The sequence below is a fragment of the Bos grunniens genome, chromosome 1 (assembly GCF_055505025.1).
Source record: "Bos grunniens cultivar Pamir isolate PY7600 chromosome 1, Bosgru_T2T1.0, whole genome shotgun sequence".
Classification (NCBI taxonomy): Eukaryota; Metazoa; Chordata; class Mammalia; order Artiodactyla; family Bovidae; genus Bos; species Bos grunniens.
The window spans coordinates 116,280,956-116,308,430 of NC_141165.1; the positions used below are offsets into that span (position 1 = coordinate 116,280,956).

Genomic DNA, 27,475 nt, shown 5'->3' on the forward strand with positions numbered 1-27,475 from the left:
CCTTGACAAACCACTGATACAACCCCACCCACAGCGAGGAAACTCCATAATAAAGAGAACTCCACAAACTGCCAGAATACAGAAAGGACACCCCAAACTCAGCAATATAAACAAGATGAAGAGACAGAGGAATACCCAACAGGTAAAAGAACAGGATACTGCTGCTGCTGCTGCTAAGTCGCTTCAGTCGTGTCCGACTCTGTGTGACCCCAGAGACGGCAGCCCACCAGGCTCCCCCATCCCTGGGATTCTCCAGGCAAGAACACTGGAGTGGATTGCCATTTCCTTCTCAAATGCATGAAAGTGAAAGTGAAATCGCTCAGTCGTGCCTGACTCTTAGCGACCCCATGGACTGCAGCCTACCAGGCTCCTCCATCCATGGGACTTTCCAGGCAAGAGTACTGGAGTGGGGTGCCATTGCCTTCTCCATGGAACAGGATAAATGCCCACCAAACCAAACAAAAGAGGAAGAGATAGGAAATCTACCTAATTAAAAATTCCAAATAATGATAGTGAAAATGATCCAAAATCTTGAAATAAAAATGGAATCACAGATAAATAGCCTGGAGGCAAGGACTGAGAAAATGCAAGAAAGGTTTAACAAGGACCTAGAGGAAATAAAAAAGAGTCAATATATAATGAATAATGCAATAAATGAGATCAAAAACACTCTGGAGGCAACAAATAGTAGACTAACTATTTGATAGGATAGTGAAATAGAAGATAGAATGGTAGAAATAAATGAATCAGAGAGGAAAAAAGGAAAACGAATTAAAAGAAATGAGGACAATCTCAGAGACCTCCAGGACAATATTAAATGCCACAACATTCGAATAATAGGAGTCCCAGAAGAAGAAGACAAAAAGAAAGACCATGAGAAAACACTTGAGGAGATAATAGTTGAAAACTTCCCTAAAATGGGGAAGGAAATAATCGCCCAAGTCCAAAAAACCCAGAGAGTCCCAAACAGGATAAACCCAAGGCGAAACACCCCAAGACACATATTAATAAAATTAACAAAGATCAAACTCAAAGAACAAATATTAAAAGCAGCAAGGGAAAGACAACAAATAACACACAAGGGGATTCCACTAAGGATAACAGCTGATCTTTTAATAGAAACTCTTCAGGCCAGGAGGGAATGGCAAGACATACTTAAAGTGATGGAAGAAAATAACCTACAGCCCAGATTACTGTACCCAGCAAGGATCTCATTCAAATATGAAGGAGAAATCAAAAGCTTTACAGATAAGCAAAAGCTGAGAGAATTCAGCACCACCAAACCAGCTCTCCAACAAATACTAAAGGATATTCTCTAGACAGGAGACACAAAAACGGTGTATAAACTCGAACCCAAAACAATAAAGTAAATGGCAACAGGATCATACTTATCAATAATTACCTTAAACGTAAATGAGTTGAATGCCCCAACCAAAGACTGGCTGAATGGATACAAAAACAAGACTCCTATATATGTTGTCTACAAAAGACCCACGTCAAAACAGGGGACACATACAGACTGAAAGTGAAGGGCTGGAAAAAGATATTCCATGCAAATAGAGATCAAAAGAAAGCAGGAGTAGCAATACTGATATCAGATAAAATAGACTTTAAAACAAAGGCTGTGAAAAGAGACAAGGACGGTACATAATGATTAAAGGATCAATCCAAGAAGAAGATATAACAATTATAAATATATATGCACCCAACATAGGAGCATGGCAATATGTAAGACAAATGCTAACAAGTATGAAAGGGGAAATTAACAATAACACAATAATAGTGGGAGACTTTAATACCCCACTCACACCTATGGATAGATCAATGAAATAGAAAATTCACAAGGAAACACAAGCTTTAAATGATACAATAGACCAGTTAGACCTAATTGATATCTATAGGACACTTCACCCCAAAACAATGAATTTCACCTTTTTCTCAAGCGCACATGGAACCTTCTCCAGGATAGATCACATCCTGGGCCATAAATCTAGCCTTGGTAAATTAAAAAAAATTGAAATCATTCCAAGCATCTTTTCTGACCACAATGCAGTAAGATTAGATCTCAATTACAGGAGAAAAACTATTAAAAATTCCAACATATGGAGGCTGAAAAACACGCTGCTGAATAACCAACAAATCACAGAAGAAATCAAAAAAGAAATAAAAATATGCATAGAAATGAATAAAAATGAAAACACAACAACCCAAAACCTGTGGGACACTGTAAAAGCAGTGCTAAGGAGAAAGTTCATAGCAATATAGGCATACCTCAAGAAACAAGAAAAAAGTCAAATAAATAACCTAACTCTACACCTAAAGCAACTAGAAAAGGAAGAAATGAAGAACCCCAGGGTTAGTAGAAGGAAAGAAATCTTAAAAATTAGGGCAGAAATAAATGCAAAAGAAACAAAGGAGACCAAAGCAAAAATCAACAAAGCCAAAAGCTGGTTCTTTGAAAGGATAAATAAAATTGACAAACCATTAGCCAGACTCATCAAGAAACAAAGGGAGAAAAATCAAATCAATAAAATTAGAAATGAAAATGGAGAGATCACAACAGACAGCACAGAAATACAAAGGATCATAAGAGACTACTATCAGCAATTATATGCTAATATAATGGACAACGTGGCAGAAATGGACAAATTCTTAGAAAAGTACAACTTTCCAAAACTGGACCAGGAAGAAATAGAAAATCTTAACAGACCCATCACAAGCACGGAAATTGAAACTGTAATCAGAAATCTTCCAGCAAATAAAAGCCCAGGTCCAGGCGGCTTCACAGCTGAATTCTACCAAAAATTTAGAGAAGAGCTGACACCTATCCTACTCAAACTCTTCCAGAAAATTGCAGAGGAAGGTAAACTTCCAAACTCATTCTATGAGGCCACCATCACCCTAATACCAAAACCTGACAAAGATGCCACAACAAAAGAAAACTACAGGCCAATATCACTGATGAACATAGATGCAAAAATCCTTAAGAAAATTCTAGCAATCAGAATCCAACAACACATTAAAAAGATCATACACCATGACCAAGTGGGCTTTATCCCTGGGATGCAAGGATTCTTCAATATCTGCAAATCAATGTAATACACCACATTAAAAAATTGAAAAATAAAAGTCATATGATTATCTCAATAGATGCAGAGAAAGCCTTTGATAAAATTCAACATCTGTTTACGATAAAAACTCTCCAGAGAGCAGGAATAGAAGGAACATACCTCAACATAATAAAAGCTATATATGACAAACCCACAGCAAACATTATCCTCAATGGTGAAAAATTGAAAGCATTTCCCCTAAAGTTAGGAACAAGACAAGGGTGCCCACTCTCACCACTACTATTCAACATAGTTTTGGAAGTTTTGGCCACAGCAATCAGAGCAGAAAAAGAAATAAAAGGAATCCAAACTGGAAAAGAAGAAGCAAAACTCTCACTGTTTGCAGATGACATGATCCTCTACATAGAAAACCCTAAGGACTCCACCAGAAAATTACTAGAGCTAATCAATGAATATAGTAAAGTTGCAGGATATACAATCAACACATAGAAATCCCTTGCATTCCTATACACTAATAATGAGAAAATAGAAAGAGAAATTAAGGAAAAAATTCCATTCACCATTGCAATGAAAAGAATAAAATACTTAGGAATATATCCTCCTAAAGAAACTAAAGACCTATATATAGAAAACTATAAAACACTGATGAAAGAAATCGAAGAGGACACTAATAGATGGAGAAATATACCATGTTCCTGGATTGGAAGAATCAATATAGTGAAATGAGTATACTACCCAAAGCAATCTATGGATTCAATGCAACCCCTATCAAGCTACCAACGGTGTTTTTCACAGAGCTAGAACAAATAATCTCACAATTTGTATGGAAATACAAAAAACCTCGAACAGCGAAAGCAATCTTGAGAAAGAAGAATGGAACTGGAGGAATCAACCTGCCTGACTTCAGGCTCTACTACAAAGCCACAGTCATCAAGACAGTATGGTACTGGCACAAAGACAGAAATATAGATCAATGGAACAAAATAGAAAGCCCAGAGATAAATCCACGCACATATGGACACCTTATCTTTGACAAAGGAGGCAAGAATATACAATGAGGAAAGACAATCTCTTTAACAAGTGGTGTTAGGAAAACTGGTCAACCACTTGTAAAAGAATGAAACTAGAACACTTTCTAACACCATACACAAAAATAAACTCAAAATGGATTAAAGATCTAAACATAAGACCAGAAACTATAAAAATCTTAGAGGAGAACATAGGCAAACACTCTCCAACATACATCACAGCAAGATCCTCTATGACCCACCTACTAGAATATTGGAAATAAAAGCAAAAATAAACAAATGGGATCTAATTAAAATTAAAAGGTTCTGCACAGCAAAGGAAACTATAAGCAAGGTGAAAAGACAGCCTTCAGAATGGGAGAAAATAATAGCAAATGAAGCAACTGACAAACAACTAATCTCAAAAATATACAAGCAACTCCTGCAGCTCAATTCCAGAAAAATAAACGACCCAATCAAAAAATGGGCCAAAGAACTAAATAGACATTTCTCCAAAGAAGACATACAGATGGGTAACAAACATATGAAAAGATGCTCAACATCACTCATTCTCAGAGAAATGCAAATCAAAACCACAATGAGGTACCATTTCACACCAGTCAGAATGGCTGTGATCCAAATGTCTACAAGCAATAAATGCTGGAGAGGATGTGGAGAAAAGGGAACCCTCTTACACTGTTGGTGGGGATGCAAACGAGTACATGGAGAACAGTGTGGAGATTCCTTAAAAAACTGGAAATAGAACTGCCATATGACCCAGCAATCCCACCGCTGGGCATACACACCAAGGAAACCAGAAGGGAAAGAGACACGTGTACCCCAATGTTCATCGCAGCATTGTTTATAATAGCCAGAATATGGAAGCAACCTAGATGTCCATCAGCAGATGAATGGATAAGAAAGCAGTGGTACATACACACAATGGAGTATTACTCAGCCATTAAACAGAGTACATTTGAATCAGTTTTAATGAGGTGGATGAAACTGGAGCCTATTATACAGAGTGAAGTAAGCCAGAAAGAAAAACACCAATACAGTATACTAAAGCATATATATGGAATTTAGAAATATGCTAATGACAACCCTGTATGCGAGACAGCAAAAGAGACACTGATGTATAGAACAGTTTTTTGGAGTCTGTGGTGGGGGGATGATGTGGGAGAATGGCATTAAAACGTATAATATCATATACGAAGCAAATCACCAGTCCAGGTTCGATGCAGGATACAGGAAGCTTGGGGCTGGTGCACTGGGATGACCCAGAGGGATGGTATGGGGAGGGAGGTGGGAGGGGGGGTTCAGGATGGGGAACACATGTACACCCATGGTGGATGCATGTTGATGTATGGCAAAACCAGTACAATATTGTAAAGTAAAAAAATAAATAAATAAATAAAATTTTTATTAAAACATAAAAAAAAAAGAAAGTAAAAGTGAAAAAAAGTGAAAAGTCAGTTACATCCGACTCTTTGCAACCCCGTGGACTGTATAGAATTCTCTAGGCCAGAATACTGTACTGGGTAGCCTTTCCCTTCTCCAAGGGATCTTCCCAATGCAGGGATGGAACCCAGGTCTCCTGCATTGCAGGCGGATTTTTTAACAACTGAGCTTGAGTGTGTGTGTGTATGTATGTGTGTGTGTGTGTGTGTATGTATATATATGTGTATGTGTGTATGTATGTGTGTGTATACACATTCATATAGAATATATGTATTCATACATGAATACATATGTGTATATATATATACATATTCATTCATAATCCAAAGTCATACAGGTGGATACTTTTATTTTGGGAGGCTAGGAATTTGTGCTACTCGGCTTCCCTTGTGACTCAGCTTATAAAGAATCTACCTGCAATGCAGGAGAACTGGATTCCATCCCTGTGTTGGGAAGATCCCCTGGAGAAGAAAACGGCTACCCACTCCAGTATTCCGGCCTGGAGAATTCCATGGACTGTATGCCCATGGGGTTGCAAAGAGTTGGACACGACTAAGTGACTTTCATTCACTTCACTTCATAAGAATAATTTAGGAACCTATCATAACTCCAATATCTGGCTTGTTGTTGTTCAGTTAGCCAGTTGTGTCTGACTCTTTGCGACCCCATGGATGGCAACACGCCAGGCCTCCCTGTCCCTGTCCCTCACCATCTCCCAAAGTTTGCCCAAGTTCATCTTACACAAACTTTGTTAGCCTTGGTGATATATAAGTGAGTTAGATGCTTGTTCAATTTGCCCATATGTGTAATTCTGACATTGCAGCGTGTGTGAAGATTACTTCATTTCAAGGAATCCATCAATTCTGCTGTAATATTACACAATACAGGTCTAAAATGATAAATAAGATATTGGGATGGATGGTAAGTACAGAATCAGAATATCTAAGGAGGCTAGTATGTTAATTGGGTAAAGATGGTGGTATTACAGACCAGGCTGGTTGCAAAAATAGTGGTAAAAATCATCAAATTTTGAATATATTTTTAAGGTAAAGCTACAGAAATTTGCTGTTTAATCAGTTATAAAGTTTGAGGAAAAGTGAAGTCAAATATAAATTCAAATTTTTGTCTAGAAATTCTGGAATACTAGAGTTTCCCTTTATTAAATGGTGATGCATATGAAAGAAGTAAGTAGATAAGGATTTTAAATTTGGATGTATTATGTAAGATTTCTGACAGAACTCTTAAGTTGAACAGGTATAATTCTGGATATATATAAGTTTGAGTTCAGAGAAGACCAGGCTGAAATACAAATTCAGGATTCATTAACGTATTTAAAGTCCTGAGATTTTTAAAGGCCTGAGACTGAAGAAGACTATATGGAGAATAAATGACAATATAAGCCAAATTATTGATCCCTGGACGAGAACCAGAAAAAAAAATGGAAACGAAAAAAAAAGTGATGTTATGGAAGCCAAATGATACATTTTGTTTCCACAAAAAGTAGGTTATATTCAATAAGGGCATAGGTGTTGTTCATAAATCAAATAAGCTGAAGGTTCAAAACTGACTTCTAAATTTCATAATGTGTTATAGGTAATCTTGAGTTGCTCTGGTGGAGCAGCTGGACCAAAGTCTAACTAGAGTGGTTTTGTGGGAGAAGATAGGGAGTACAGACTCTTCTTTCATGGAGAATAAAGGGAGAAAATATACAAATATTTCAAAGAATTATATACAAAAATGTATAACAGTTGATGATGTATTGGAATAACATTATTAATATCAGAAAATACAAACTAGGAGCAGAAAAACTCATCTTTATTATATTTCAATGATAATTTCCAAAATCTTAAAAAAAATTCTCTTTATGTCTTTCACTTTTACTTAATATTTTAATTTTTACAGTTTTGAAGCTAGTTCATCTTTCAATATTTAATATTATTATGTTATGTACAGATATATGTATATATACACAGATATACACATACAAATATCTGTTTATGTACATGTAAATCTGTATACATATCTGTAAGTGTATATACATATATGCACACTCATAGAAATATAAAAAACGATAGAATGGGAAAGACGAGATATCCTTAAGAAAATTAGAGATATTGAGGGAACATTTCATGCAAAGATGGGCACAAAAAAGGACAGAAATGGTATGGACCTAACAGAAGAAGAAGATATTAAGAAGAGGTGGCAAGAATATACAGAACTATACAAAAAAGATCTTCATGAGCCAGAAAATCATGATGTGATTACTCACCTAGAGCCAGACATCCTGGAGTAAGAAGTCAAGTGAGCCTTCAGAACATCACTTAGAACAAAGATAGTGGAGGTGATGGAATGCCAGTTATTTCAAATCCTAAAAGACCATGCTGTGAAAATACCACCCTCAATATGCCAGCAAATATGGAAAACTCAGCAGTGGCCACAGGTCAGTCTTCATTCCAATCCCAAAGAAAGGAAATGCCAGAGAAGGTTCATGCTTCTCCACAAATGCACTCATCTCACACATGAGCAAAGTAATGCTCAAAATTCTCCAAGCCTGGCTTCAACAGTATGTGAACCGTTAACTTCCAGATGTTCAAGATGGATTTAGAAAAGCCAGAGGAATCAGAGATCAAATTGCCAACATCCATTGGATGATAGAAAAATCAAGAGAGTTCCAGAAAAACATCTACTTCTGCTTTATTGACTACACCAAAGCCTTTGACTGTTGTGGATCACAACAAACTGTAGAAAATTCTCCAAGAGATGGGAATACCAGACCACCTGACCTGCCTCCTGAGAAATGTGTATGGAGGTCAAGAAGCACTACAGCTGGACGTGGAATGACAGACTGATTCCAAATTGGGAAAGGAGTACATCAAGGCTGTATATTGTCACCTGCTTATTTAACATATATGCAGAGCACATTATGTGAAATGCCAGGCTGGATGAAGCACAAGCTTGAATCAATTGCCTGGAGAAATACCAATAACCTCAGCTATGCAGATGACAATGCCCTTAAGGCAGAAATTGAAGAGGAACTAAAGAGCCTCTTGATGGAAGTGAAAGAGGAGAGTGACAAAGCTGGCTTAAAATTCAACATTCAAAAAATGATCATGGCATCCAATTCCATCACTTCATGGCAAATAGATGGGGAAGCAATGGAATAGTAAGAGACTTTATTTTCTTGGGCTCCAAAATCACTGCAGTTGGTGACTGCAGCCATGAAATTGAAAGACTCTTACTCCTTGGAAGAAAAGCTATAACAAACCTAGACAGCATAGTGAAAAGCAGAGACATTACTTTGCCAACAAAGGTCCATCTATTCAAAGCTATGGTTTTTCCATTAGTGATGTATGGATGTGAGATATGGACCATAAAGAAAGCTGAGCACCGAATAATTGATACTTTGGAACTGTGGTGTTGGAAAAGACTGGAGAGTCCCTTGGACTGAAGGGGATCCAACCAATCCATCCTAAAGGAAATTAACCCTGAATATTCACTGGAAGGACTGATGCTGAAGCTCCAATAATTTTGGCTACCTGATGCAAAGAACTGACTCATTTGAAAAGACCCTGATGTTGGGAAAGACTGAGGGTGGGAAGAGAAGGGGAGACAGAGGATGATATGGTTAGATGGCATCACCGACTCAATGAACATGAGTTTGAGCAAGCTCTGGTAGTTGGCGATGGACAGGGGGTTATGGCGTGCTGCAGTCCATGGGGTCACAAAGAGTCAGACACAAGTGAAGGACTGAACTGACTGACTGACTGAGAGATGTAAATAAATAGTCTTCTTAGGGGACACATGAGAGGGTTGAACTAAATTAGCTCTTAATTTCCAGACTTTCTAAGGGACTACAATTCTTTCTTACAACCTCTTTGGAGATCTACTTCATTCACTGGGAGCAGATATTTGTAGAATTATTGTTTATCTTCATTTGTCACTATGAACTCCTCCTGCTGCTAAGTCACTTCAATCGTGTCTGACTCTGTGCGACTTCATAGACGGAAGCCCACCAGGCTCCCCCGTCCCTGGGATTCTCCAGGCAAGAACACTGGAGTGGGTTGCCATTTCCTCTTCCAATGCATGAAAGTGAAAAGTGAAAGTGAAGTCGCTCAGTTGTGTCCAAATCCTAGCAACCCCATGGACTGCAGCCTACCAGGCTCCTCCGTCCATGGGATTTTCCAGGCAAGAGTACTGGAGTGGGGTGCCATTGCCTTCTCCAATGAACTCCTGAAGCTGACCTATTTAAGACCCTTTCCTTTTCATTAAAACAATGTTTAGCACATTAATCAAGTTATATACTCATTAACCAGTTAACGCATTGGTTCTTCTATATCTCAACCTGTTAGGGAATTCTGTTCATTGGCCTATTTTCCCCTTAAATATTGCTGCCTTGTCTCTTTTCATTTTTGCTGATTCATACTATATTCTACAGAACTTCAAACAGCCATATTAATCTCATAAAAAACAAAGAATCCTAAATCACTGTTTACTTTATTTTTAAATAAGTATGATCACTGGAACTTCAGTTTCATTGAGTATATAGCCAAGGAAGCATGAAAAGCTTAAAATTTTATAGTATGCTTTGGATCACCATCATAATTCTTTCCAAATCGGCATTATCTTAGGCCACTAAAAAGAGAGAGTAGACACATACATTTGCCAAAATTGCTTTACATTCTCTAGGCAGATGGACTCATAAATGGTTTTGAATTGGCAAAAAATGTTAGGAGCTGATGGTCTATTTTCACACAAGTCAATAAAGCACTTTTTTTGGCCAAGTACTGTTTTAATGCCTAACTTTGTACACTTAGTTCTATCAACTAACTTCTTAAGAATTAAAATGTGAAAACATATTAGATCTTGTAGGAGACAGAAATCTAAATGGTATATTGAGACATAATCACTTCTCTCTAGGAGTTTTCACTAAAATGCTAGTGAAAGAAAAATAATAACAAGAAAAATAAACTCTCATGAAATAATAATTATAATACAAGGCAAGTGTCATAAAGGCTATAAATCATATATAGATCACTGATTTTTCTCTTAAAAAGTTAACAGAGATAAGCAATTAGAGAAAGCCAAAACTTTAGAAGTTTCACAATATAATAGACATATAGATATATTTATTTTAATATTAGCTCTTGTATTCATGCAAAGATAAGTCTTCCTTTTTGTGCACTTAATATTTCATGTTCAAAATGTCAGACTGTTGGTGGGAAGGTAAATTAGGACATCCATTATAGAGAACAGCATGGAGATTTCATAAAACACAAAATATTGAGACAACATATGATCTAGCAATCTCATTCCTGAGCATACATCTGGAGAAAACCATAATTTGAAAAGATAAATGCACCAAAGTAGTGTCTTGGTACTATTTATAGTAACTAAGACATAGAAGTGACCTAAACGTCCATCAACAGAGAAACAGATCTAAAAGATGCGGTACACACACACATGCAAACACACACACATACAGGAATAATACTCAGCCATAAAAAAGAAAGAAATATGCTGTATGACTCAGGGAACTCAAACTGGGGCTCTGTAACAACCTAGAGGGGTAGGATGGGAAGGGAGGTGGAGGGAGTTTCAAGAGGGAAGGGACATATATATATATACTCATGGCTGATTCATGCTGATATTTGGTAGAAACCAACACAATTCTGTAAAGAAATAATCCTTCAATTAAAAATAAATTTAAAATTAAAAATAAAAGAATGAAGTAAATCCATTCGCAGCAACATGGATGGACCTAGAGGTTACCAAATTAAGTGAGACAAAGACAAAATCCCTATGATATCACTTACAAATGGAATCCTAAAAAATGCTACAAATGGACTTATTTAGAAAACAGAAATACACTCACATATACAGAAAGCAAACTTATGGTTACCAAAGGGGAAAGGTAGGGTGGAGGGATATATTAGGATTTGGGGATTAACATATATGCAGCGCTGTATATAAAATAGATAATCAATAGGCCCTGCTATATAGCACAGGGAACTCTACTCAATATTCTGTAGCAACATATTCAGGAAAGAATTTGAAAAAGAATAGACATATGCATATATATAACTGAAACACTTTGTTGTACACATGAAACTAACAACATTGTAAATAAACTATATCCCAATATAAAATAAAAATTAAAAAAAGACTAAAATGTTAGCTATTGCTTTCCTTTGATATTTTTATTTAAAAATTAATTTATTAGTTAATTATAGCCATAGTTAACTTTTTTCATTCTTCATATTTATATATTTTGATTGTGTGTGTGTCTGACTCCTTGCAACCTCATGAACTGTAGCCTTCCAGGCTCCTCTGTCCATGTAATTTTCCAGGCAAGAATACCAGAGTGGGTTGCAATTTCCTTCTCCAGATGATCTTTCTGACCTGGGGACCAACTAAGCAAATATATCTTTAAAAATATTGACTATATTAAAAAATACATTATTTAACTCATATTTATTTTGTGCAACCTCTAATCACAGAATTATTGTCACTTGTTTTTACTGCAAAGCCTTGTGGCTCAGCTGGTAAAGAATCCACCTACAGTGTGGGAGATCTGGGTTTGATCCCTAAGTTGGGAAGATCCCCTGGAGAAGGGAAAGGCTAACCACTCCAGTGTTCTGGCCTGGAGAGTTCCGTGGGCTGTACAGTTCATGGAGTCACAAAGAGTTGGGCATGACCGAGCAACTTTCACTTCCACTGCAATATTCTGAGTGGAGATTCATTACAATTTCAAAGTCTATAAAATCCAAAATATAGGTTTTGAGACTAGTCCTAGAAAGAAAAAATGTCCTTTTAAAGTCACTTTGCTAACTCACTGACCTATCTCTGGATTCTTTCCAGTAATAGATAATTAACAACATTATATAAATACTGTATATGTTTAAACTTTCATTTAAAATCAAGAGCAATAATATGCTTTTCCTTGAGCCTGAGGTATAGGAAAAATCAGCATTATAGAAATTACCTACTGCCTTTCACGTAGTATATGTAAAAATCTTGAAAAAGTTGATACAGAATTTTATAATAATTCAACTTCACATTCTATCATTATAATGGATTGTTAATAGCTTGATTTTTTTTTAAATTTACATAAAATGGAACCATGACATTTTCTAAATAGATTATTTTCTATGCTTTAGAACCATTACATTTCAAAAATACTTTTGAGAAGCCAGATGTTTTTCACTGATATTAAAAAAAAAAACTAAACATACAGACTTTTTAATATATTTAATTCTGGTGTCTAAAAGACAGGGTCTCATAGAAAAATAATCTTTCTACTTAAAAAAAGTTACTAATGAACATTTTGTTTTCCTAGAAACTTTTCCAACCTGTCACCTATGGAGCTGCAGCATGTACATCCAGAGGAGAAGTAACATCAGGGTCTGGTGAGGCGGCCTCTTCAGTGCTTTCTTGAATTTCCCCCCTTTTAGCAGTGTTGAAAATAGGTCTGGAAAAGCACAGGAAAGCTATATCAAATTTTCCTTAGGAGGTTTGTTCCATACTGCTTTAGCAACTTTGCCTAGTGAAAGTGTTCTATGGTATGACATTACATATTCATTTTCACTAATGAGTCTTCCTATGTAAAATTAACAATATCCTCAGATAAAAATAATTACATTGCAGTAACTAAAATCAAGTATATTTGAAAATATAAAACTATTTCTAAGGAAAGCTGAAATATTTAGAAATAAATCTTTTATACAAAATGAAATATGATGCTTCAAGACAATCTAACTTTGATATAATATCTTTATAAGCTGTATTTCAAAGATATTTAAATATTGTATGCTCTTATACAGTCTTCAGCTCAGTTCAGTCACTCAGTTGTTTCCGACTCTTTGTGAGCCCATGGACTGCACCACGCCAGGCCTTCCTGTCCATCACCAACTCCAGGAATCTATCCAAACTCATGTCCATTGAGTCGGTGATGCCATCCAACCATCTCATCCTCTGTCGTCCCATTCTCCTCCTGCCTTCAATCTTTCCCAACATCAGGGACTTTTCAAATGAGTCAACTCTCTGCATCAGGTGGCCAAAATATTGGAGTTTCAGCTTCAACATCAGTCCTTCCAATGAAAACCCAGGACTGATTTCCTTTAGGATGGACTGGTTGGATCTCCTTGCAGTCCAAGGGACTCTCAAGAGTCTTTCCCAACACCACAGTTTAAAAGCATCACTTCCCCAGTGCTCAGCTTTCTTTATAGTCCAACTCTCACATCCATACATGACGACTGGAAAAACCATAGCCTTGACTAGATGGATCTTTGTTGACAAATTAATGTCTACTTTGTAATATGCTGGCTAGGATGGTCATAAGGAGTAAGCATCTTTTACTTTCAAGGAGTAAGCATCTTTTAATTTCATTGCTGCAATCACCATCTGCAGTGATACTGGCGCCCCCAAAAATAAAGTCAGCCACTGTTTCCACTGTTTCCCCATCTATTTGCCATGAAGTGATGGGACCGGATGCCATGATCTCTTTTTAGTTCTTCTTCACTTTTTGCCATAAGGGTGTTGTTATCTGCATAGCTGAGGTTATTGATATTTCTCCCGGCAATCTTGATTCCAGCTTGTGCTTCATCCAGACCAGTGTTTTTCATGATGTACTCTGCATATAAGTTAAATAAGCAGGGTGACAATATACAGCCTTGACATACTCCTTTTTCTATTTGGAACCAGTCTGTTGTTCCATGTCCAGTTCTAACTATTGCAGCCTGATTTTCATACAGGTTTCTCAAGAAACAGGTCAGGTGGTCTGGTTTTCCCATCTCTTTCAGAATTTTCCACAGTTTATTGTGATCCACACAGTCAAAGGCTTTGGCATAGTCAATAAAGCAGAAATAGATGTGTTCAGAATGCTCTTGCTTTTTCGATGATTCAGCAAATTTTGGCAATTTGATCTCTGGTTCCTCTGCCTTTTCTAAAACCAGCTTGAACATCATCAGGAAGTTCACAGTTCACATATTGCTAAAGCCTGGCTTGGAGAAATTTAAGCATTCCTTTACTAGCATATGGGATGAGTGCAATTGTGCGGTAGTTTGAGCATTCTTTGGCATTGCCTTTCTTTGGGATTGGAATGAAAACTGACCTTTTCCAGTCCTGTGGCCACTGCTGAGTTTTCCAAATTTGCTGTCATATTGAGTGCAGTGCTTTCACAGCATCATATTTCAGGATTTGAAATAGCTCAACTGGAATTCCATCACCTCCACTAGCTTTGTTCGTAGTGATGCTTCCTAAGGCCCACTTGACTTCACATTCCAGGATGTCTGGCTTGAGATCAGTGATCACACCATCATGATTATCTTGGTCGTGAAGATCTTTTTTGTATAGTTCCTCTGTGTATTCTTGCCACCTCTTAAACTTTTCTGCTTCTGTTAGGTCCATACCATTTTTGTCCTTTATTGAGCCCATCTTTTTATGAAATGTTCCCCTGGTATCTCAAATTTTCTTGAAGAGATCTCTAGTCTTTCCTATTCTATTGTTTTCCTCTATTTCTTTGATTTGATTGCTGAGGAAGGCTTTATTATTTCTCCTTGCTATTCTTTGGAACTCTGCATTCAAATGGGTAGATGTCTCCTTTTCTCCTTTGTTTTTCACTTCTCGTCTTTTCACACCTATTTGTAAGCCCTCCTCAAACACCTATTTTGCTTATACAGTCTAGGAAATATTAAATGATCTTTTAATAAGGATAAGTTACTTCCATGTGTAATACATGGATTGTGTGTGTGTTAGTTGCTCAGTCATGTCCAACTCTTTGTGACCCCATGGATTTTAGCCCTTCCAGGTTGTTTTGTTCATAGGATTTTCCAGGCAAGACTGCTGGAGTGGGTTGCATTTTCTTCTCCATATACATGGTTTAGTTTTACAAACATATGTTATATATAAAATATTTAGTTATGTGTTCGCCAAAATGATAATATCACTGACTATATTAACTTGAATTAAAAAAATAAGAATGTATGATGGCAGGAATCCATCACCCTTACTTTGTTCAAATGATCAGTGTAATTAATTAAAACATAAAAAGTATTTTTTATTTGATTTTTCCCCAATATTGACTATCTGACATGTAGTAAAACTACTGATGATTTAGTTATAGCTATTTTCTAAAATCTGTTAACAATGTTAACATGAGTTTTGCCTTCAGGTTTAGTGAAAATGAATATAGTAAAACTACGTAAAAGGAGAGGGGTTGCTAAATCAGTATCCATTAATCTAAATGCTCTTATAGTTTTAGTGCCTCTTTTAGACTTGTATAAGGCTTGGGTAGACATTAGAGAATCAATATTATTTAAATTCCAGTATAATAACTAAAAGTGATAAACTGTAAATGGTTTCATCATTCTTCACAGTGATAGCATATTAAAAACAAATAATTAAGAAGACTCATATTGCTAGCAGAAAAAAAATAATATTTAAGGTATTATATTTGATGGACTTTTTTTTCTAACTCATGTTTTAATATTTAGGATTGACAATCAATTAGAAAAAGACATTTGAACCATGTGATTCTGTTAATGTACCTTAATACTTATTTCAGTCGCATTTGCCACCCTAATTGCCTCTTCTTAAATGAATAACTTTAAACATCACTAATATTTGAAAATATTGTAAAGTAATATAAATATTAGTTATAAATTAATTTTCATAAAAAATTCTATACCCTATTCTCATATGCCATGACATAGTTAGACTACCATTATAGTTACTCAATATGTAGCTCACTTAACAAACCATGAAATCACTAGAAATATCTATCTGCTTGATATATTTTTTATTTTGATTATTTTAGAAATCTGTATTTGGTTATCTCAAAGCAACAGTTAGAAATTAATAAGGTATGCTGAAAAAATTATTTTTAAAAATCCAATGATCACTTTTGAAAATGAGAATTTACAACTAAGAAAACCCAGATGTTTTAATATAATTCCTTTAATAATAATGGCGGAATAAGATAAAACCAAAATTACTCTTTAAACTCTAAAAACAATGTTTGTTCATCTGAAGACTCAAGTTGAACAGAAGGAAAATATGATAGAAATTAATACTGACCCCATGACATTTAAATTAAAAATCAAAAGAGCCTAGTCAGTCAGAGTGAAGTATGCTATTTACAATCAGTGTTCTTTGTGGTTTAAATGTGTAGAAATTTACTTCCCCCAATGAGAAAAAAGCTCATTAAAACAGGAAAATATATTTTATAATTTGAAAGGGAAACTCTATTAGTAACATTGTAGTGTGAACAATACAATATTGTGGGCAAGAAACCTATGGTTTAATGACAGAATATTATAGGGAAAGATGTTCATGATACTGTAGATGTTTAAACAAAGTAATTTAATAATTAACAATCACAAAACCTGTTGGATTACAATTTGCACAGAGACAATGAAGTCCTTCCAACTTATTTAAAAAAATAAAGTGTTCATAATTAAAAAAAAAGAATTCATAAAAGATTAAATGTTAGACATATCAATATATTTCTAATTTGAAGAGGTCAAATTCAAAACACTAGTAACCAGAAAATCAATGTGATTCTCATAAATTTTGGGCCAATGGGTTGCTAACTTTGTAGCAAGCCAAATTCAAAAGATTGAAAAGAATGCTTTGTGAAAGAAAAAAAAAAAAATCAAAAGAAGCAGGGAAAAGTTTGTGGCTGAGCACAAGGACAGACCAAGAGAAACCTTCCCAAAGTTATGACAAATAAAGTAGGTATATTATATAGGTGAAATTAGTGAAAACTGAATTTTTCATGATTTAGTAATTAAATATGGGGTTCACAAATCACAGATGCTCTAACAGGAGAAAAACTGCAAATTCTTTTTCTCACTGGAAGATTAAAATAAGTAGCTAGACATGACACACACGTGTACTAGCTGATGTTAGAAACATTTTAAGTGTTAAGTACCAAATTGTTTTAGGCAATTTAAGGCAGTATCTTATAAGAGATGGAGTACAAATTGCAGCTTAAAGGAAAGGAGGTGAAAATTTCAAAGCACACTGGATCCTCAAATACAAAGATGAGTAGAGAAATGAAACAAGAGAATGATAGTAAGCTCATGAACATTATTAATTATAAAATTTATTATAGAATAAAATAAAGATTAATACAACTAGTTGGTTACTGAAGAGTTTTAACATTGCCAGGTGTGTGTCTAGTCAGTCAAGTGAGCAAAAGAGAATCAATATAAGACAACTGTTAGGGTTCCATGGAGGGACTGAGGCCAACCTGAATTTAGGAGTGCCACACTGAAAAATTCTCCATAGCAGCAGGTAGAAATGAGAAAACTACAATCACCAAAAAGGACTCCTTGGTAAAATAAATTTTGGAAAATCAAATTTAAATGTTTTGTGTATTTGTATTGCTTACTTCTCTAATTAAAATAAAAAATTTCAGTCTTTAAAAACCTTTTAATTTAGGACTACCTACCAACAGTGGTATGTTCTATGTCCCATTTTCAGTGAAACCATTATGGGACATCTCTCTCCAGTATACACTCTAAATGACAATGGCTTATGAGTTAAATGTGGAAATGGGATAGACTTAGATTAAAAAATGGTAAAGGTTTCTGCTGAGTTGCTACTGCAAATACTTGAAATCTCTCAGTAATTTCAGAATCTGATTGAACACAGTTCATTTTTCACTTACTTTTTAAAATTTATTTTAATTAGATAATTGCTTTACAGTGTTATATTGGTTTCTGCTTTACAATGTAAATAAGCCATAAGTATACATATATCACTTTCCTCTTGAGCCTCCCTCCCACCCTAGTTTAAGTTTAATAATGGGTAAGAGTAAGAGATGAACAAAGGGCTTGCTAGTTCTGAAATTCCTTCAGGGGTACACAGAACTAGTCCTTGAGTCTTGGGCATAAAAGGGCACTAATCCATCTTCTCTCTTATCCCCATTAGAAGACTTCTGAGAGGGCGCTCTAATACTCCTGGAATCCTGGGACTTCTCTACTCTAAACATTCCATCCTAGAGTGATGACTCCAGAGCACTCTTAGTGAACTAATTGTTTTTCTGATCTAAAAGTGAAAAAAATTGTTCTAAGAATTAAACTTCATTTGATTACACAGCATAGTATTAAATATATTGAGAAATGCCCCCTTCAAAAAGAAATTAAAGTATACTCTGCATACAATATTGGCAGAAGGTGAAAGTAACATAAAACCATGATAGGATGGCAACCAAGAGAAGGGGGAATACCTTGAAAGCATAGCCTCATAGAGTCACAAAATAAATCTTTAAAGATACATAAAGTTTCATAGCCCCATGGTTTAAATATCACCATGAGGTATTAGTTCTTTTAAAGACTGTTGAAAAAACCATTCTGGGATATTTTCAGCTTCTGATAAGGGTAAAAGTGCTTATGTTGGACTGTCTTTAGTTAAAAGAATAAACTCTAGAAATAATGGAGAGTAAGCGAACTGGAAGAGACCTGAGGGAAGTAGAAACTAAAGGAGTTAAAACTAAGATCCTTGAAAGAAAAGTATCACATTGGTAAAGGCCACACTTTAGACACTTCATACACCTTGAAGGCACAACTCGGTCTATAACACAGGGAATGGGGTGGTTGGAAGTGGGGTAGAAATAGCTCAAGCTGAAATGTGCAATTTTACTGATCCCTTCCCCTATCTCTACACAACACCCAGTCACCTCATAGCCTCCTACACACAAATACACACCTCCACTGAGGAATCAGAGGTTGGATTTTTTGGATTTTTGATGAGCTGGAAATTGGGGGTGGGCTATAGCTTTACAGAGACAGAGAAGGAGGACTCCAAAAACTGCATAGATTCACCCCTCAGATCTTAGCTAACTCAAGCTCCCCTTGTTCTTGGCAAGACTAAAAGCAACTCTGAGGAAAAGAGCTAAAAGCCTGAAAGAGCTCAGTAGAGATTTTAGCAGCTGCCCACCCCAAAGGAGGTAAGTTTGTAGCTCAAGTCCCAGCAAATTTATAGGCTTTGCAAGCATCCTAGCTTTCCAGTAAATTACCAGAAAAGACATGCGTTAGGAAAAAAAGACCTTGTTTCCAGACTAAAGGACTGTCTCCACAATGAAGTACAAAATCATGATAGGTTGAAATAGCCCTGACACAGCCCAAAACTAAACCTCCAAAAAATCATGTTGTCTGTGAGTCATTAAATTAAATAGAAGAAAATTTAAAAACTTTTAGAGGAAAATTACATTATCCAGAGTCTCTAAAATACAGTTGACTCTTGAAAACATGGGTTTGAACTGCACAGGTCCACTTATACACAAAGTATTTTTCAATAAATATACAAATGCATTGTACCATGCCATTTTATATTATAAGAAACTTCAGCATCTGTGGATATTGGTGTACTTGGGACTCCTGGAACCAATCCCCCCAGATATGGAGGGATAAATAGGTATTATCCATAATGTCCAGTACACAATAAGAATTTACTAAATATGTAAAGGAATGGGAAAATATGATTCTGTATTAGGAGAAAAATCTGTCAGTTGAAATTAAATAGACAAATCAGATATCAAAATTAGTAAAGAAGAGTTTAAATAATTTAAATAAATCTGTTAAGGAATCTATAGAAAAGATGACTATAATGAATCAAGAGATATAAAAACTGCAAAAGAAAACAAGGCAAAGCAAAGCAGCCAAGAAAACAAATCCTGGTATTGAACAATTCAACATTTGAAAAAAAAAATCTATTGGATGAGATTAAATGAATATTGGACAAAACAAAAAAAAAGGATCACTGAACCTGAAACACAGGTTAATAGAAATTATCCACACCAAAGTATACAGAGAATTAAAAAAAAATTTTTTTAAGAAAAGAGAATAAAAGCTCAATGACCTGAGCAGCAGTATGAAATGATTTGCATACATGTTTTTGGAGTCCCAGATACAAAGGAAAGAGAGATTGGGGCATAAATATTATTTTGAAAAAGGAAGATAACAAAAAAATTTCTACATTTCATCAGAGAGACTCATAGTTTCAGGAAGCTTGGTAAATTCCAAATAAGATAAATAAAAAAAAAAGAAAATTGTATCTTCATTTTAAAATTATGAACTTGGGAGATTTTAATTATAGACATGATTAGTTTGTTCTGAAAACTAACACATGAATTATTTTATAAATGGTTAAAAAATAGTAAACTTGAAAGAGTAGTTTTTGCTCAATTAACAATAGCATTAAACTCTGAAATTTAAGAGATCTGAAGTAGCTGAAAGTCTAGATCTCCAAGTTGAAAAAAATAATAAATATAATAATGATCATGAAACGGGTCGCCAGTCCAGGTTCGATGCAGGATACTGGATGCTTGGGGCTGGTGCACTGGGACGACCCAGAGGGAGGGTATGGGGAGGGAGGAGGGAGGAGGGTTCAGGATGGAGAACACAGGTATACCTGTGGCGGATTCATTTCGATATTTGGCAAAACTAATACAATGTTGTAAAGTTTAAAAATAAAATAAAATTAAAAAAAAAAAAGAAAAGTATAATTTACCAAGTGATGAGGTGACCTCTGTTCCTTTTTGTATATTCTATATATACACTTCTAAAACATCACTGTTGACATTATACTATTTCTCTTCTAGGACTGGTTGTAGCCACTGCACTTTTTCCTTGGTATGGTAAAGTAGGATGAATATATGAAATCTGTCTCATAGGATGGAATATTTAGGTAATGATAATGAAAATTGTATAAAGTATTGAAGTTCAAAGACATACATGGGAAATAGCTAAAAAGCAAGGACCGTGAAGAAGTTCTGAGAACTAGTAAAATGCATGATCAGATAATTTACCAAAAAAAAAAAAAAAAAAATAGACCAATGGTCAATTCCAATAAGCAACCAGCAAGCAAAGTGCTACAAACTGAAATATGTTTGGTCTACTGAACTGGCTAAAGATAAAACCCAATATAAATGATAAACATTAACTTCCCACCCAAAAAAAAAAACTAAATAAAATGTGGGTTTGATTGGTGAAAAGGGTGAACTAGCTGCATAAATGGGGACCATTTGCCAATGTATAATATCTGTATTTGTATTATTTTAAGCAATCTTGTCATACAGTTTCACATTATTAAAAAAAAATTACTAGCTTTGGTGAAGCAGATTCTTATATGGTGCTGACGGAAGTGCAATTACTAAATTTCTGTTCACTGTTTCCCAAGTCTAATTTTTGGCATAGTTGTGACCAAGCACATAAAAACCTCTGCCTTTGTAAAAATTACTTCTTGTAAGCTTTATATTGGTATCAAAAGTCTTACATTATACGGATGTACATAAACTTTATTTTTCAGGCTTACTGAAGAAAATATTTTTACTTATTATCAAGCCTTATGATGGAGTTTATGCTGTTAGCTGTAGAATCTTATTTTGCAAAAGTTCTTTTCTTGAAAATATAATTTGCATAAATTCTGCTAACTGCCTCAAGGAAACCAAACTAGAAGACAAGAATGTGTTTGTGTTGAGTGTGTATATGGCTGTATGAGTGTATGTATGTTCAAGTTGCAAAAGGAAAATGACATAATATTCTGGCATTTGTACAAACAGTAGTAAGTAAATGACAACCCACTCTAGTATTCTTGCCTGGAGAACCCCATGGACAGAGGAGCTTGGCGTGCTACAGTCCATGGGGTTTCAAAGAGTTGGACACGATTGAGTGACTAACACACTGTAAGCAAAATTATTTTTAATGTAAGAAATCTTAAATTTGTTTCCTACATTAAAATAATGCATCACCTCAACTCCAGAGCTTTGTTCAGCATTTATTTTTCATAATTTTTTTGCCATAAAATAACACAGAAATAAAGGTATTTCTTACAAATACTGACAACTATTGTCTGGTCATTTCCTGTTCTGCATAAGATTATCATCACAGTACGTTTTTATGGTAGTCCAAAACAAGAGGCAAGTATCTACACTCTCTCCCTTGTCCGACTCCTCAATCCACAGCTAGATGGTTGTTTCACAGATTTAACTTTCCTCCAATTTCAATCTGAAATTTATAGTCATACACTTACTCTGTATCCCTACAATTTCATACTAAATTCATTTAAAAAAATGTCATATATCCTAAGCTGCCTCTACTTTCACTGATCCGCGACCTGATCCTGATTCATTCCTGTTCAGAAGTGGGACCTTCTTGCCAGGTGCTAATAAAACTATGGCATTATAAGAGAATTCTGTTATAACATGACTAATTTCATCTAGAGAAATCTGAAAACAGAAGTACATGTAGGAGAATCCTAAGAAGCTAGATGTCTGTCTGTGGCAAGGTGCACATTCTAAAAGTATAAAAAATACACTTTTTTTTTTTAATAAATATCTTTAGCTAAAGAAATACAGTAATAGATGAGAAAATAAAGGTCTGCAACTTTGGAGACTTGGAGTTAAAATAATTAAATGTGTCCTTAGTAGAAGGGATTCCTTAGTTACTTAGATGGTAAAGAAACTACCTGCAATGTGGGATACCCACGTTCAATTCCTAGGTGGGGAGTATTCCCTGCAGAAGGGAATGGCTAACCACTCCAGTATTCTTACTTGGAGAATTCCACAGAGAGGAGCTTGGTGAGCTACAGTGGGGTAGCAAAGAGTTGGACAGGCCTGAGCAACTAACATACTTTAGTAGAAAGGAGATATACTGGAGATTAATCGTATCAAACATTCATCATTTTTGTCTTTATAATTAATGTGATTTAAGTAATGTGAAAAATGTTAAATAGTAGAAGAAAAGTTCACTCTTTATAAGTTTTTGATAATAATAAAAAGCAAAAGGTATGCTGTATAACTAAACTGTATTTGCTAACAGTTTCTAAGCTATTTTCTTTCAAAAATTTCCTCCCCAAATAGAAAAAAACAAAACAAAAAACAGGAGGATATAAAGTTGGATGCGCTGCATCACTTAAATTTAATAACAAGTACAATATTTTTTAACATTTTAACTTTTCAAAATAATATAACACTTTAATAACTACTCTTTGAAAATTACAGTTTCCTATATAACCATGATATCACTATCATATCTATTAAAACTGACAGTAACTCTTTAATATTTAATATTCTTTAATATTCTTTAATTCTTTAATATTTAATATAGTCCTTTCTTAGATTTACTTTTGAATCCAATCAAGGTCTATATCTCACATTTGGATCTCTGTCTTTAACCTGAATAATTTTTTCCCCTAAATATTTCATCTAGTGACTTTAACAGTCTTTGACAGTCTTTTCTGAATTAATTATTCCATTAAGTTTTGAAAAATGGTGATTTTCTAGTTCTATCATTTCTTCTTCATTTAGTAGGAGGAATGTTTTCTATAATGAAAAACTGTTCCTCATGAACTAATGCCATCTGGTTACCCAGAAACAGATGTCCTACTGGAAAATGAATATAAATGCTTAATTTTTTTCTTTAATTACAAATAATCTAAGTAAGGATTTGGTATAACAGCTATCATCAAATAGCTCTTTTTTATGCTTTTTCTATCTCTCTCCCTCTTTCTCATAACAAGGTAGCCTGAAAGATATTAATATATTTAAATATGTCCATCAAGTTCTTTATGATACTCAAATTTTCATAGTCTTGGCCAACAGAAGCTTCATCAAACTGGCTTATATGTTATCACAAATATACACAGAGTACATTAAAATCTATGACTTTTAATGAATTTCAAAATCATTTCTGAAATTTATTTAGCACATTTTAGTTATTCTATTTAAGAGCTATATAAACATATTGAGAGATTAACCATTACCAATTTATGACAATCATAAATATTTTAACAATCTACACTAGGATAAAAAGATCATAAAAGTATATGATTTAAAAAATGGTATGCTTTATTTTCTGAATATTTCTAAAATTTTTAATAAATTTAGCCAAACATAATAAATGTACTTGAAAAAGTAATATTAGAAATGCAAAAAGTAAATGATTTACATAGTTAATTAATATGTTCCTGTATTTATGTATTACATGAAAAAAAATCTACTCGCTAATTTTCAATTATCACATGATTTTAGCACCTTTAGAAAATAACATGCTCTCATTGTAGTGCTAATCATAAAGAAAATTTAAATCACATATGGAAATATCTCAGTAAGAGTTTTTACTATGTATATTTTCTTAACTATTATCCTGGATAAAGTTCTATGCGTGATCCTTAGTCTTAAAGTAAAACACAATTAGTCTAAACAAAGACAGTACTATTGGCTATCTCGGAGAAGGCAATGGCACCCCACTCCAGTACTCTTGCCTGGAAAATCCCATGGATGGAGAAGCCTGGTAGGCTGCAGTCCATGGGGTCACTAAGGGTCGGACGCGACTGAGCGACTTCACTTTCACTTTTCACTTTCATGCACTGGAGAAGGAAATGGCACCCCACTACAGTGTTCTTGCCTGGAGAATCCCAGGAACGGGGGAGCCTGGTGGGCTGCCATCTATGGGGTCACACAGAGTCGGACATGACTGAAGTGACTTAGCATAGCATAGCATAGCATTGGCTATCTGCATTAGAGTTAAGTCCTTTTCCTTATACAGGTAATTAATGGCCTTAAAGAATTCTGTACAGAAGCTGGCTTGAAGTTAATGTCTTTTTGCAAACCATAAAATTTTTATTACATAAAATTTCCTCTTAAAGTCTACATAAACCTGTAACTCAAAAATACTATGCAAAAATGGAACAAATGTATATAAATTTTAATTATTTCAATTTTCATTGGAGAGAACAAAAATTTTATTAAGCTGAAGCTATTCCATGGACTGATTTTTATAAATGGGGTGACGTACGTCCCCAAAACACAAAACAACATAAGCACCTTAATTTTATATAGAATGTATTATAGACAGACACACATGCACACAATCAGCCAAGGGGGCCTTAGGAAGCACTGCTATCAATAAAGCTAGTGGATGCGATGGAATTCCAGTAGAGCTATTTAAAACCCTAAACGATGATGCTATCAAAGTGCTGCACTCAATATTTCAGCAAATCTAGAAGACCCACCAGAGGCCACAGTAGTGGAAAATTCCCAATTATTCAGTTATCCCAATTCCCAAGAAGTATAGTACTCAGGAAGTTCAAACCACCAGACAATGAACTTATCTCCCACGGTAGTAAGGTCATGCACAAAATCTTGCATGCTAGGCTTCAGCATTACATGAACCAAGAACTTCCAGGCATCCAAGCTCGTTTCAGAAAAGGCAAAGGAACAAGAAATCAAATTGCCAACATTCGCTGGATTATAGAGAAAGCAAGGGAATCCCAGAAAAATGTCAAACTCTGTTTCAACTACAATAAAGCCTTTGATTGTGTGGATCATAACAAACTGTGGAAAACTCTTAAATAGATGGGAATATCAGACCATCTTACTTGTCTCCTGAGAAACCTGTATACTGTCAAGAAGCAACAGTTAGGAACTGTATGGAATAACTGACTGGTTCAGGATTGAGAAATGAGTACAACAAGACTGTTTATTGTTATTCTGTTTGTTTAACTTACAGGCTGAGCACATCATGAGAAATGCTGGGCTAGATGAGTTACAAACTAGAATAAAGATTGGCAGGAGAAACATCAACAACCTCAGTTATGTGGAGAATATCACCCTGATGGCAGAAAGTGAAGAGGAAGTAAGGAACCTCTTGATGGGGGAAAATGAGGAGAATGAAAAAGCTGGCTTAAAATTAGTATTTAAAAAAATAAGACCATGGCATCTGGCCTCATCACTTCATGGCAAATGGATGGGGGAAAGGTGGAAGTGTGACAGATTTCCTGTTCTTGGGCTCTAAAATCAAGGCAGATGTTGACTGCAGCCATTAAATCAGAAGACAGCTGCTTCTTGGCAGGAAAGCTATGACAAACCTAAACACTGTGTTGAAAGGCAAAGACATCACTTTGCCAACTAAGGTCCATATAGTCAAGGCTATGGTCTTTCCAGTGGTCATGTACAGTTGTGGGAGCTGGACCGTAAAGAAGGCAGAGTGCTGAAGAATTGATGCCTTTGAACTGTGGCGCTAGAGAAAACTCTTGAGTGTCCCTTGGACAGAAAGGAGATCAAACCAGTCAATCTTAAAGGAAATTAACCCTGAATAATCATTGGAAGGACTGATGCTGAAGCTGAAGCTCCAGTATTTTGGTCACCTGATGAGAACAGCCAACTCATTAGTAAAGTCTCTGATGCTCTTAAAGACTGAGGCCAGAAGAAGAAGAGAGCATCAGAGGGATGAGATGGCTCGATGCATCACTAGTCCAATCGAAATGAAGTTGGGCAAACTCAGGGAGATGGTGAGGGACGGGGGAGCCTGATATGTTGCAGTCCATGGGGTCAGGAAGAGTTGGACACGACTGGGCGACTGAACAACAATAAATATATACAACTATAAAGAAAATTATAGTGGAAGTCCTCTCTAAAGGTTTCTGGAATAATGAAATTGAAAAAAAAATGCTGCATGCTAACACAAGGATAGCTTATTTAAGTGGAAACATGGTTACAGGTTTGTTTATTTTTGTAAATGGTATGTAATTAACCAAAAGAAGTTTGACACTAGGTTTTAAAAACTCTTAAAAATCAGGTCTTTACATAGACATTCAGTAAAAATACTGTGAATAAAATAAATAAAGGCATATTTTCATTATGTTTAATGTTTTCTGCTACATTCTCTACACTGTAATATAACGACAGGAGCTTTTCCTAATTTATCTAATAGGTAAATGAGAATTTTTAATTTAATTCTTTGTACTTTTCCCATCAGTTTAAAATCAACCTCTGTTGCCTTTTCCCTTATTTCTTAATTTGTAATGCAAGTATTTTGATAGAGCTTAGGATATTTTTGCCTATTTGAGAAAATGTGTTCTGTTGATTTTACTTCCTTATAATTTTAGTTTTTATACATGCTACAATTTAACTAAAAATAGTTATTTAATGAC

General features: G+C 35.1%; 1 protein-coding gene across 5 annotated transcripts in view; it reads right to left on the reverse strand.

Moving 5' to 3' along the window:
- Positions 1-27,475, reverse strand: part of EPHA6 (EPH receptor A6) — a 1,018,620-nt gene that overhangs the window by 850,203 nt on the left and 140,942 nt on the right. The window contains exon 3 of one of the 5 annotated variants that reach the window (XM_086411221.1): positions 12,889-13,007. The exons of the other annotated variants lie outside the window; for them this stretch is intronic. The gene's annotated coding sequence lies outside the window, so the exon portion shown is untranslated. The remainder of the gene's footprint in view (positions 1-12,888; positions 13,008-27,475) is intronic. 5 annotated transcript variants of the gene reach the window in all.